Here is a 13737-nt window from a genome sequence, read left to right as displayed (position 1 = left end):
TATGGGCAACTCGATTCTAGTACTAATTTTCTATGGTGACATATTCTGCAGTTTTCATTGGATCCTCTTTGTGATCCACCCAGACTTGAGCAAGATCATTGTGTTGGACTCAGCAAAGAGAGATCAAACGACTTACCAACACCTCATCGACATGCTAAACAGGTTAACTCGATCATTTAATCTTCTCGACAATTGCATCTAAGTTTAATTGATATTCATATTCACGTACAGGGTGTACATAAGATACCGCAAGAAGAGTGTTATTCACTTTCCATTTAGGAAGGAGTATGCTGTAAAAATCGACTTTCCAGTACACAATACATATTCATGTCTTGTATTTCCTACTGAATAAAAAGGGTCAATTCATTCCACTGACGAATCCTTTCCTCTTGAAGTGTATGAGGCAACCACCCGGCAACAATCTCTACGCATTTTATGTTCTTACTTTCATGCACGCATTCAGCCTGGATGGAGACGCTGTTAGGTTCAATGACCTTGAGGTATGAAACAACATATCGATGCCTTCTTTTCAATTTCTACACGTGTTTAAGGACTAGTTCTTTCGATTCTTCAAACACATCTCTCCAAACTACGCACAAGTGTGTTACAACCTGCCGAATACATGCCCTTTAAGAACAGATGGCCGGGTTCATATTGGAACATATTATCAACCCAAATGGCGAGTTTCATGAACCGATCGTGCCGTTCACGCGTGCGAGACCTTTAGATGACACCTTACCTTCAAGCAAAGAATATGCGACAAGGAGGAAGGCTACCAAGGGGCTTGACAACATATTCTATTTCCGCAATTCACACAATATTAATGAATAACATTACCTGTTCTACGATATACCACCGGTGTGTCAATAACATGTGGGACCAGGTCCTACTTGTCATCCTCATAATGGATGGCATATCGTCGAACCAGTACTTATTCAGTTGTAAATCGTAGATTTTTCCATTTATTAATGAATGATATGAATTATTATGTATGATGCGAAGTTGGTATCGTCAGACGACTCTAGGACACAATGGTCTTCCAACGATGATGCGAAGGAAGAGCAAGAAGTGGCTTCACGTAAATGTACCCAAGAGGAGGAGGATGAGAGGCTAGCCCGTGAGCTGTGCACTGCGGAGGAGCAAGAATCAGTATCCCGTAAACGCGCCCAGGATGAGGAGGACGAGAGGGTGGCCCGTCAGTGTGCTGCGAAGGAGGCCGAAGGCTCAAAACCTAGAGGCGTTCAGGCGTCAGACTTCGATGTCTTTGGCACGCCAATGAGCCTGGAGCATAGGAGATGCTGCGGTCGATCAGGCATTCCCGGTTCCTCCGCTGCACCACCATCGACCCCCCGACGTCCCCAGACGTACTCACGCCATCAATCGTCAGTGCGGGGACGCAGTTCTCATCACGAGAAAGGTAGAGGGATACTGGACTGGCTCAACTCAACTGACTTTTCAGGGGGTGACTTGTAATATTGTGTGTTTGTCGATGCCTGACTTGTAATATGTGTTCATTACTATGTATTAATGAAGGTGTTTTTATTATTGATTTACAGTAAATATATGTATCATTGTATGCATGTATTGAGAGAGAGACGGAGAGATTGAGGAGAGAGAAAGTACAGAGAGGACAGAGAGGAGGACCGTGGAGAGGGGAGAGGGAAAACATTGCTGACTCAAACCTTCGACCGGCAATGATGCCTTGGGTATCACTACCGGCTGAATCCTTCAGCCGGTAGTGATAACCCCCTTCACTGCCGGTCCATCGAGCCGGCAGTGATAGTCCTCGACTATCACTGCCCGTTGCCCACTGCCGGCTCCAAAACCGGCAGGTAAGGGGGTTTTGGAGCTGACAGTGAAGGGGTTTTCTGTAGTAGTGTAAATTAGCTATAAAGATGTTGATATCATATTTTTTTATTGTGGAGACGAGTTAATGAGAGGGGAGATTAAATTCGACTATTAGTTACTCCCTCCATTTCTTTATATAGGGCGTATTAGGATTTGAGAAAGACTTTTAAAGTATACTTTGACCATTAATTTCTCTTACAATATATTATCAATTGCTACATCTTTTATACACTAAACATGCATATAATTTTACTAATATATTGATACATCTTCTGCGCACTAAACATGTGCATAGTTTTACTAATTGTTGGTTAAAATTTACAAATAACTTTTCTGAGTCTTAATATGTCCTATAATTTCGAAACAGAGAGAGTAGTGGATAGTCTATTCACGCACCGCAAGATGTATGTAGACTTTAACACCCTATTATATGTGGATCCATGCTACATTTAGAGAGTATGCTATAGCTAATCCTCTAGAGAAGCTATCTACTATGCTATCTATAGATGATATGTACAACTCTCATAAATACTAACTATATATATTATTGAAGATGCTCTTAGCGCACATACAAATGATAGCTTAGTTAATTGATACCTGCAATCAAAACGTTTTGCACCACGCTAAAATGATGCATGTACAGACTCACGTCGAGAGGCACTTTTCCTAGTGGCAAAATTATAGGACACATGTTTTGCTCGAGCCACGGAAGTTCGGTTTCTTTGTAGTATCATATTTCGCACAAAACTGCACTTTTGTCACACCCCAACTGACCTGACATGTAAGGAACTAAGGACGAGTTAGTCTCCCATGCCGCAGTTCACGACAAACATAGGCATCAACCTTAGATTCTACTGCAAGACAAGGAATCCATACCATATGCCCACAGCATGCAATAATACAAATGCCGTCCAGGGTGATACACGTGATGACGATACAAACAAACACCTGCAACAACAGCAAGTAGCTAGTCCCGTTAATCTACCCCGGAAGAGAGACGATGGCTTCTGTCCAGTTCGTTATTATGCTATCCTACTTGTGCAATGTTTGTCATCTGCAGACACGTACCGTACTTACGCATCAGCGCGTAGCTAGCCAGATGCGTTGAACTCTTTTGTCAGATATATATGTCGGTACCGCGTGCTGATGAGCGCGGCAACGCCGTCTCTGGGTCGCTCCCTGACAAAAGCCGCCGGAGCAGGGATCCGGTTAGGCGTTCACGCAGAGATTCCTGTGGAGGCGACACCGTATGTGTACTGGCTTACCTTGACTTGACGCATGCGCACTGGAAACAATTCGGATTTGATTCGTTTGTAGGGCCAACCAAAGCAGGGGTTGGTGCTCTATCAAGAGGAAGAAGAGATAAAAGAGAAGAAGAGAAAGAAGAATTGAAAAAAAAAGAGATCAGGCCTCTAGCAATCCATTCTGCATTCTTCGCTAAACCAAAGCAAAGGAATATGATTGTGCATGCGCATTAGGAGATTCTCATTCACTAATCATCAGTTCATCACTACCTATGCTACTATATTCATTTGTTTCTGTTGTCGCAACATTTTTTATGTTTGTTTCTGAGTGGGCACATGGTCTGCCGGGCCATGTACTACTAATTCCTCCGACCACGTGGCATGTGTTAGTTATCTGGTCTCGATAGTGTAGCAGGCCGAGAAGTTTGGGAGGCCCAACTTCATAGTCCCATGCAAGTGGATGGGCTGCGAACTTGAACTAAATTGGATGGGCCGAACAGGCCTTTAATGGCCCTGATGGTTGAGTTTTTTTATTTTTATATTTTTTCATTAAATATTTAAATAAATAGGCTCATCGTGGTAAGATTTGCAAAAATAAGTAGCCCTTTCAGAGGGCGGTAAGGGGTAAGGATTGCCACGGTGACAGGGCCACCCCTTACCGCCCTCTAAAAGGGGGGTGGGGCTAACTATCCTCTCAGAGGGTGGGTAGAGAGAATCCCTGCGCTCGCCACCCTTACCTTTTTTTAGAGGACGGTTAGGTCCCTTGCCGCCTTCTCAGGGAGCAGTTAGGGGGCCGGTCTCGCCCCCCTCCTCTATTTAAACCTCAAAAATGAGAAAAAATTCTCATTTTATTCTGGAAAAAGAGAAAGGGAGAGGATAGGAAAGGAGAGGAGAGGAGAGGAGAGGAGAGGTAGGCAGCGCGGCGAAGCCCTACTGTTTTCGATCGGCGGATTTTGAAGCACGTTTTTGGATAATTTTTTATACTCATATTTTTATTAGTAAGTAAAGTACCACTAGATTTAGGTTTAGCGATATAACAATAGCTATATTAGATATGACATAGGGTTTAGAAATGTAGAAAATATTGTATTTTGTAGTATATTATAAATATTAATTACGACGTGGTAGAATAGCCATTAGATGCATAGTAGTATTTATAGTATGGTAGTTTTGAATATTTAGATTGTACAGAATAATGATGTAAGTAATAGTCATAGGTAATTAGAAATTTTATTAAGTAGATGGATGGTTAATTAGTTTAATTAGGTTAGTTTGCTTAGGGGCAATTAAAGAAAACTATTGTTAGGCGATAATCGGTATCGGTAATTTTGTTATAGTTTCGATAATCAGAAATATAGTTTTCTAGTCTTAACATTGGATATATTTTTTGGATGTTTTCAGGGATGACCGATGTCGGTGAATCAGGAACCAGGGGTCCCCGAATCCCGAGGCCAGGTCAGCAATCCGCCACATGGCGCCATCCTGCGGAGTCTCCTCCGCGAGGTAAAAAAGATTAAGTCCCGGGAGAGGGCGCTCGGGGCCACAGTCAGTGGTCCCCGAGTACCTGAGTTCCCCGATGATCTACGAAGTCTAAGTGCTGGGAAGAAAGCGCTCGGGAAGGTATACGGTGGCCCCCGAGCCCCCGAGTCCCCCGACGTTCAGGAAAGCTAAGTACCGGGAGAAATGTGCCCAGGGCCGCGAGCGGTGACCCCCTGGGCACCCAAGTATCCCAAGGACCCACAGAAGGAAGCTCCGGGAGAGAGTGCTCAGGGCTGCGTGCAGCGGCCCCCGAGCGCTCGGTCCCCCAAGGATCTGTACAAGCGTGCCCGGGAGAGAGTGCTCGGGGAGGTGAACAGTACCCCTGAGCACTCGGTTCCCCAAGAATCAAGAAAGGGCATTCTCGGGAGAGAGTGCTCGAGGAGGTGAGCAGTGACCCCCGAGCACTCGGTTCCCCGACGACTCAGAGAGCCCCCCGACAGTGGCCCCAGAGGGGCCCACTGATGAGGTGTCAGCCAGTCAAAGGCCCAAGGCCGCATTTAAAGAGCGCGCGTGGCCTGTCATCCCCAACTGCTCTCGCCACGTTCGGTGTCAGTTCCTGCCACATTCTGGCAGAAGGGTGTGGGGTCATTGAATGCACGGGTCCCATCCCGTGCCATCCGGCCCGTCTCGGGATAACGTCGTAAGGGCCGAGGCGTTCCGTCTGCCGCGCCGCTGTGGCAGGAGAACAAGACAGGGCGGGCACGCCGGGCCGCTCCGCGGTTGCCCGGTGAGCCCTCTCCACGGCGCCCGTTGCCAGTGCATTTATGGTATCTTGGAACGCATTTTCCACCCCCGGTTACTTCGCACAGAGGTTATGATGACGCCCTTTCCATTTATGGTATCTTGGAACTCATGCCCTCCTCCCATTCGGGGCACGCTACTGCCGGCGGGTATTTAAAGCCGCCGGCAGCACGGACAAACAGAGAGAGTTTTTTTTTCGGAGGTTTGGAAATCCCTGAGAAAGCTCTCCGAGGTAAAGAAGAGAAGAGAAGATCGAGAGCACCCAAAGCTAGCAGATATACGCAGACCGAAGAACAAGGAGCCCCAGGCTCTAAGATAAATAGACATTCTTGTAACCAACAACATCCTTGAGGGACATTCTCAAGGCATTTATAGTATCCATACAAGAGTAGGGTGTTACGCCTCCGTGCGGCCCGAACCTATCTAAACACCAGCGCATTCACTCCGTTCCGCATTAGATCATTCCACCCCACCGGCCATCGCATTCATACCCATTTATTTCTCCGACGAACATATTCAGGATCATCCCCCGGTCGAATCTCTAAAAAGGGGGTCCCTCAGAATCCCTGCGACAGGAGTTAACCCTCCGACAGCAGATAAATTATATTTTTAGATATATTATGGTGAAGGTCAAATTAGTTATGGTCATAACGATGTAGATCTATCTGGGTTTCAGCATGTCGTTAAGGGACTTAATAGAGCCAACAAGAGGACCATAGTGAACGTGTGCAAGTGGCTGATGCGTCAGTTTTAACTGGATCCCCTGCAACATGATCTTACGTTGAGAGCTATGCTAAGCCGTGCTAATCAGGTCTACTTTGACGAGCTCGTCCCGATCAATGCGACATCTACTTGGAGGCAGTATGTAGTTATATCATGTGACCGTGGGCGCCCACTAGTTTTGTTAGCTGAGGCGTACTAGAAGGATCCAACAGAGATAAACTCTGCGGAAGCAGTAGCGGGAACAAGTCAGACAGTGGTAGATGAATCAGACCTGGTAAATGTCGAGGACACGCAAGATGTTGGGGATATGCGTGAGATACAACCGAGGGGTGTAGCTGATGAGGGGAAGCACATCCCTAGCATAATTGAAGAGATGAAGATGGAGGATCAAGAGCTGGAGGAAGCTGTTGTCGATGAGGATTCATCCGATGAGGAGGGAAATGCTCCTGTTCTTACAGAGTGGAGGAATTAGGAATTTTCGAAGCTAGTGGTTAGTGAGGCTGATCGGACACCATGGGAATATTATGAGAACGAGGTGTCTCGGGGTGCTATGTACCCTACTAAGGAGTCTGTTATTGATGCAGTTAAATTCTGGCCACTATCTCTTCGGAGGCAGTTCAAGGTTGTGAAGTCGAGTAAAAGGGAGTACGACGTGAAGTGTTTGGTGCCTGATTGTCTTTGGCGGGTGCACACATTCAGGGGGAAGTGGGTTGACTACTGATAGTGCTCAATAGTTAAGGAGCATAATTGTCATATGGAGGAAATAGAGTTCTCCCACCGGAACCTGTCATCTACTTTTGTTGCCAATATTATGTATGGGGAGATTGTGGACAACCTGAAGTATGAGCCACGATCAATAATCTGTGCTATTGAGCAAAGGTTCCAGTATACAATAAACTACGCGAAGGCATGAAAGGCGAAACAGAAGGCTATTGAGATGAGATTTGGGACATATGAAGATTCATATCACAATCTACCGTGTCAATTAGCTACAATATGTGCAAGAAACCCTAGAAGTTACTATGACATCAAGTATTACCCCTCGACTGATGTGAAGTATTGCGGGAAACGAGTATTGCAGGGTGCTTTCTTTGCATTTGTGGCAACCATCAAAGCATTTAGGCACTGTCGATCCATCATTTGCTTGGACGGGACATTCCTCACTGGGAAGTATAAATGACAGATATTGTCTGCAATTGGGGTCAACGGGAACAACCAAGTCCTGCCACTGGGGTTTGACTTCGTGGAGAATGAGAACGGGGATAGCTGGTATTGGTTCCTTGAGTGGGTGAAGCATGCTATCATTCTGGACCGGTCAGATGTTTGTTTGATTCATGATAGACATGCGGGGTTGTTGCAGGCTTTGTTGGATATGCAATATGGGAGTGTTCGACGGTGTGTTACAGCAAAGTGGCCTGACTTGAAGAGCAGGTGGTGCATGCGGCATATGGGTGCAAACTTTTACAGACAATTCAAAAACAAAGACTTGATGAAGCTTTTCAAAAAATTGTGCAGTCAAAACCAGCAGAGAAAGTTCAATACCCTATGGATAAGACTAGATGAACTAACCATGAAGCAGACAGCTGTGCTAGCAGCTACAGGTGATGAACCGATTGCTCTTAGACCTCTCCTAATAGATACTCCTCAGATAGTAAGGAGGTCAGAGTCAGCTATCAGGAACTTTTCGCAGTGGTACAAAATAAGCCAAAAGAAAAATAGGCTTTGATGTACGGCAGTGGTAGGGCAAGGTATGGGATAATAACGACTAATCTTGCTGAGATCTACAACTGGGTCATGCAGGGTATGAGGTCCCTCCCACTTGTTGGAATTGTAGAAGGTATTATGCATGGGACTTGCAGATATTTTATTGATCGCTACGTAGCTGCTTCGAAGGCAATGGAAGATAACCATATGCTGTATGGATTGATGTTATGTGAGTATATGGAGAAGGCCACAAAAAAGGCACACATGCATCACGCTAATCAAGAGGGGACTGCAGAGCACAGGTTCAGTGTCTTGTGCCAGGATAAGGGTCGTAGGGGTGGAAGACGTGAGCGGCATGTGCAAGAGTGCATGCTTAGGAGTGGATCATGCATCTGTACGTGCCAGAAGCCACAATTGCTACACAGGCTATGTACACACGTCATAGCTGCATGTGAAGAGCACAATATGCTTCCCAGACAATAAGTTTTTAAGTACTTTATGAAGGATCAGATACTGAACACATGGAACCATGAGCTGTATGACTAGGACATTGTTGATACATTTACAATTAATCCAGGTCCCTTATGAATCTATGTGCCAGATTTTGAAAGGATGAAGAATGCACCGGGACGTCGACAAAGTAGCCGGATTCGCAACAATATGGATGAATACGAGGCAGATCTAAGGGTGAAGCGATGCAGCCAGTGTAATGAAACATGTCACACATACAAGTATTGACCGAAAAATGTACCTGTTGTGTAGGTAGGGGCATGACCGCGGGTAAGTGTGAATGTATTTAGCGTATCTTGCTGTTATATTTGTACAGTCTTAACCTTAGTTACCTACGTTGCATTTGGACCTAAATTTGTACATACATGTTACAATATATTCATATAACTTTTTGTATGTGTATGTAATATGCTGTTTACGTAACTATGTGTATATTTTCATGTAACAGACTATACATATTATTCATGTATATGTAGTTGCAATGTATATTTGGATTCAATATATATTCTTCTTATCTACATGTTGTAATATATTCATGTATATTTGGTTTCAATGCAAATATGACGCACCCTCCGACCCCCGAGCTTCTTGACCGTTCACTGATCACTGCCCTGGTTGACTGATAGAGGCCTGAGACCCATACTTTCCACCTCCCCTATGGTGAGATGGCTCCGATGTTGCGGGACGTAGCCTACCTGTTAGGCTTACCTTGCGCCGGAGCTGTCGTCAGAGTCGTCAACATGGATGCCAACAGGATGAACGTCATGCATCAGCGTTTCTCCCCTGTTCAGCGGATTGACGATGCACCCCCCTACGTGCCCGAGTTCCTATCGGATCCACAAGGGCCCACGAAGAAGTGGATCCTACAGTTCCAGGTACTTTCCAATTTAACTTCCCAATTACTTTACGATTTTTTAAATATTTTACTCATCATCATTTGCATTACTTGTAGCCTGCATACATGCACCCAGAGGCCGGCTTGTACTCGGTCTCGAGGCACTTTGAGACCTACCTGCTTTGGTTGTTTGGCTGAGTTATGTTCACCAGCGGCCAAGGCTACCTGGTGTCGAGGACCCTTGTTCCGTACGCGAGGTGGATAGCGGATGCGGAGCTCGATGATGTCCCACAATTGAGTTGGGCATCTGCTATCCTTGCTGCGACGTATCGGGCGTTGTGCAGCGCGTGCACGAAGAAGGAGCCACTAGCCATATTTACTGGGTGCCCACTACTGCTGCAGCTGTGGTCTTATGAGTCGCGATAGGCCGACCGATTGTGGACCACTCCCCGTACCCTGAGGAATGGTACGGCGAGCCCGAGGAGAACGGGGCCACCATGGTCTCGTTGTGGTGTCGACGTCAGGTACATATATAATATTTGAATGCTTTACTTGTCACATGTTTTTGTTCTGGATTCTGACTATATTTCTCCATAGCCGCACTGAGCGCGTGAGCAGGCCCATAGCGCATATGAGCTTTTTAGGTCGCAGTTCGTCCGTCTTCGTCTAGACGACGTGGTCTGTACCCCCTACAGCTACTTGTCCATCCAAGCTTGTGCATCTATGGGTCTATCTCCGTTGTTTAGTCGCGACGAGGAATACTGGCTTACAAAGACGCCGCTCGTCTTTAACATCTACGTCAAGGAGTACTCACCCCACCGTGTCATATGGCAATTCAGGCGCTACCAGGTTTTCCCCCTCGTCAACGTTCGCACGGTTCCAGACCACGTCCACAGGTAACTAAAATCAAGTAAATAATTCATAACATTCGTCTTATTGTCAGTCTATTTAACGTGGATGACTTATAGGTATAGACGAAAGGGACAATCGGATGGCAACCTTTAGACAGATCGCTTGGCACCGTACGTCTCAGCATGATCTCGTACCCTTGAGGATATCATGGAGAAGGCTCATCCTTGACTCGTGCTCAGGCCTCACACCAACTCACTACACAACACAAGTCCCTGACACACTTGCACGATTTCATGGAAGAATATATGCAAATAAATGTATTTCCCGTCATAAGTTTTCTAAGCAGCAGTGTTTCGAAATCGACGTTTGTTAAAATTGTTAGTGATGATTTAAAATCATTATTAGTAACGAATTTAAGCTGTCACTAATTACTTAACATAGTGACAATTAGTATTAGGTCTATAATCAATCCTAAAATTTTTTTCAATATCGTGACTCCAATCGACAGTGATGTCCCTTAAAAAAATTGAAACGAGCCGGCTCGGGCGGTCGCACGCCCGCTGTCACCGCACGCTCGACAATGGCAAACACCTGCACAACCAGAAAACACAGCGGCTAGAAGGTCTCCGCCGCAGCACTTACGCAGAACGAATCGCCGCGAAGGTCGTCGCCGACACGGAAGTCGGCGAGTTCGTCCCAAACTCGACCCGATTCGGCGGCCTTATACGGCCGCAACGAGCTCACAAGTAGGTCGCCAATGCACGCGAATTCCAGGAAGGCTTGCACCTTGCTCCGAGCTGCCAAGCCAGTCGAATCCAATCAAACTCAAACAGGTCATTTAAACATTTCGTCGAACAGAGCATGCACAATCAACAAACGGGAGGGACAGCCAGAGGATGGAACCTACTAGCAACGTCGTTGCACGAGCTTCACGAGGAGCAGTGCTGCTGGCCACGCTCCGATGAGCTACGGGTGGAGCTGGGGATGCAGATGAGGCCGCGCTCCGACGAGCTACGGGTGGAGCTGGGGACGCATATGAGGCTGCATAGACTCGAACCTGCCGCCGCACGCGAGGAACATGACCATAGCTGCCATGCTTCACGGTTCACCGCGCAGAGGAGGAGCCCGGGATGATGTGGATCTGCGCAAGGTCACCGCCGCAAGTCGACATGCTAGCCCTGCTCGAGCTCACTCGCATCCCCTCCACCCCCTCCCCTCGGGCTATCGCTTGCTCATAGGTAGCCATGACCGGCGCTTGGCGATTTTCTGGAGTTGGAATTGAACAGAAGGGGAGAAAATGAGTGGACAAGAACAAATGGTGGAGATCGGCCTGGACTCGAGCCGGACGTGAGGTCTTGAGCCAAAATTAGATCACATCAAAAAAATCATGGTTAGAAATAACAGTGATATTTCACTTCATTAGTACTGATTTTAGTCATGAATCAGTACTGATAATTATTTTCAGTATTGATTCTTAGTGGTTCAATTATTGTTCACGAGCGGGAGATAACAAACCGATATTAATATATTTTTAGTCTCAATTTATATTTAACTGACATTGTTGAGCCGTTATTTTTAATATATTATGTGGTAGTATCAACTTTTATATATAATACCTTCCTGTCTCTAGCCTGTAGATACTAGTACTCAAGTCTTCAATGAACCTGCAAAATTCTAACTAAATTCTCCAAATGTTCTTAACGAATAGTCCACGTTCAGACTACGGATGTTACTAAATGGGTATGAATGGAAAAGTACACAAACATGCATTTAAACTTTGCTATGTATGGACACCGTGTCAACTCATTTTACCTATTCATACTATAAAACTAGTCAAATCCATATTTATACCTCAAAGTTTGATTGACTATGTGCAATCGTTTTCCTCTGAGGCAAAGTGAAACGACAGGGAAATTTAGGAATGATTAATAAATCAGCTTGGAACATTCCTACCTGGTTCATAGGATACATGCTGGGACAACAATGGAACACATATATCTACAATAGTGTCAAAAAGACTAAATTCTGACTTCCTGCCAACTTTCCATGAGACACATATAAGACCTTTTCACAGTTTCAGATTAGATTGAGTGAAAGAGAACAAGGAATTGAAGAAGAAAAAACTATAGGCCTGTTTATTCTAGAAGAACACAATTAGTCCAATTAAAGATCTAAAGCAAAGTCCAAAAGGAGTCATCTTCAACAATGGAAATTCTAAACAAAAATAATCTTGACGTGTGTCATTACGTGCATGGGGATCAACTTGCTTCCCCTGATTTTGTTTCAACTCACTGTGCAATTTCACTCTACGCACTGTTTTTTTCCCCTAAAAAACATGGCTACACATATTTTTTTAACAAGAAAAATGAAGATTAAGTAAAAGCTTCTAAATGTCACTGATCAAATCTAGAATGTTATAAATGCTGTACAAAATTGGAAGACTGTTTTTTCAGGAAAAGAGAACTATTAATTACTCAGAACAAATAATACAATTGTGAGCAAATATTTGCTGAACATACACAGGAGTTTGCAATTGCCATGTCACAACATTTTGTTAGGCTCTGTTTGGTAGGACTCCAACTTCTAACTCCACCTTAGAAATAGAGTTTGTAGGCTAATATAAGGTAGTTTAACTATCTATTTTTTAGTTTAAAATAGAAATAAGATAGCATACACAAACCCCCAATGTACCATTTGCTCTAACTGCATAAATTCTTGGAGTTAGAGATACCAAGCTTCAAGAATTTTTGGAGCTAGATCTCTACCAAATATGCTCTTAGTTGTGACAACCTCAAACAATTTTTTTGCCATAGATGAGGTAGAGGAAGAAGAGAAAGAGGAGGAAGAAGAGGAGAAGGAAGAGGGATAATAAGAGGGAGAGAGAGAGAGAGGTAGATGAGCCCCCTACCTAGTTGTTCTGTATCCGTCACTGTGCATGACTAACAACATTGCAAGCTGACATGCCATTGTGACATATTCACAATAGTTCTAGTTTTATTTTGTGTGTAAACATTTTGGTATTTTAGGGTTTACAAGTGCGCCAATATTATGTCACATATGCTACCCGTACGTGACGCCCCCACCCCCTCTTGCTCACTACCAAGCGAGCTCTGCTCCTTCTTCAACCTCCAGCATCGTCATCCTTCGTCTTTGGTGTGCTCGTCCGCTGGCGACGGGGATAGGGGACGGGGTTGTTAAGGTTCATGGATTGGATGGCCTCTGAGCTTATAGGGAGGCCGTTGGGCAGCAGGGCGGCTCAACGGTGGCTATGGATTGTGGGAGGGGTAGCGAGGTGGTGGGGTGCCGCTGGCTGTGGGTGTCGGGGGACGGTCGATGGTGGGGGGTCAAGAAAAACCACACGATGAAGTCGGGATATCGTGGTGACGGGTACGGATCCGACGGCGCAAGAGACAGAGCAGGAGGGCATGTAGAGGCAAGGGAAGCAATGAGATCTCATCGGAGATGTGGAAGGAGGAGAAATGGGGCGGTGGCTTGTCCAAGCGCTAGCCAACGTTGGGCAAGCAGTAGGGAGATGGTGGTGTTGGGTCATGGGGGTGGGCGGACTGCATGTGTGAGAAACCAAATAACTAGCAAATAATATGATTAGATTTGTTTAACCAAATAATTTGCTTACGCTTATTAAGTAATTAAATATTGTATGGAGTACTATATAGTCAAGGTTATTTGCTTATTTAATTGCAGCTTGCATTTTTTAAGTAAAACTCTACCAAGGACCCACAT

The sequence above is a fragment of the Phragmites australis genome, chromosome 10 (genome assembly GCF_958298935.1).
Source record: "Phragmites australis chromosome 10, lpPhrAust1.1, whole genome shotgun sequence".
Lineage (NCBI taxonomy): Eukaryota > Viridiplantae > Streptophyta > Magnoliopsida > Poales > Poaceae > Phragmites > Phragmites australis.
This window is presented reverse-complemented; position numbering follows the sequence as displayed.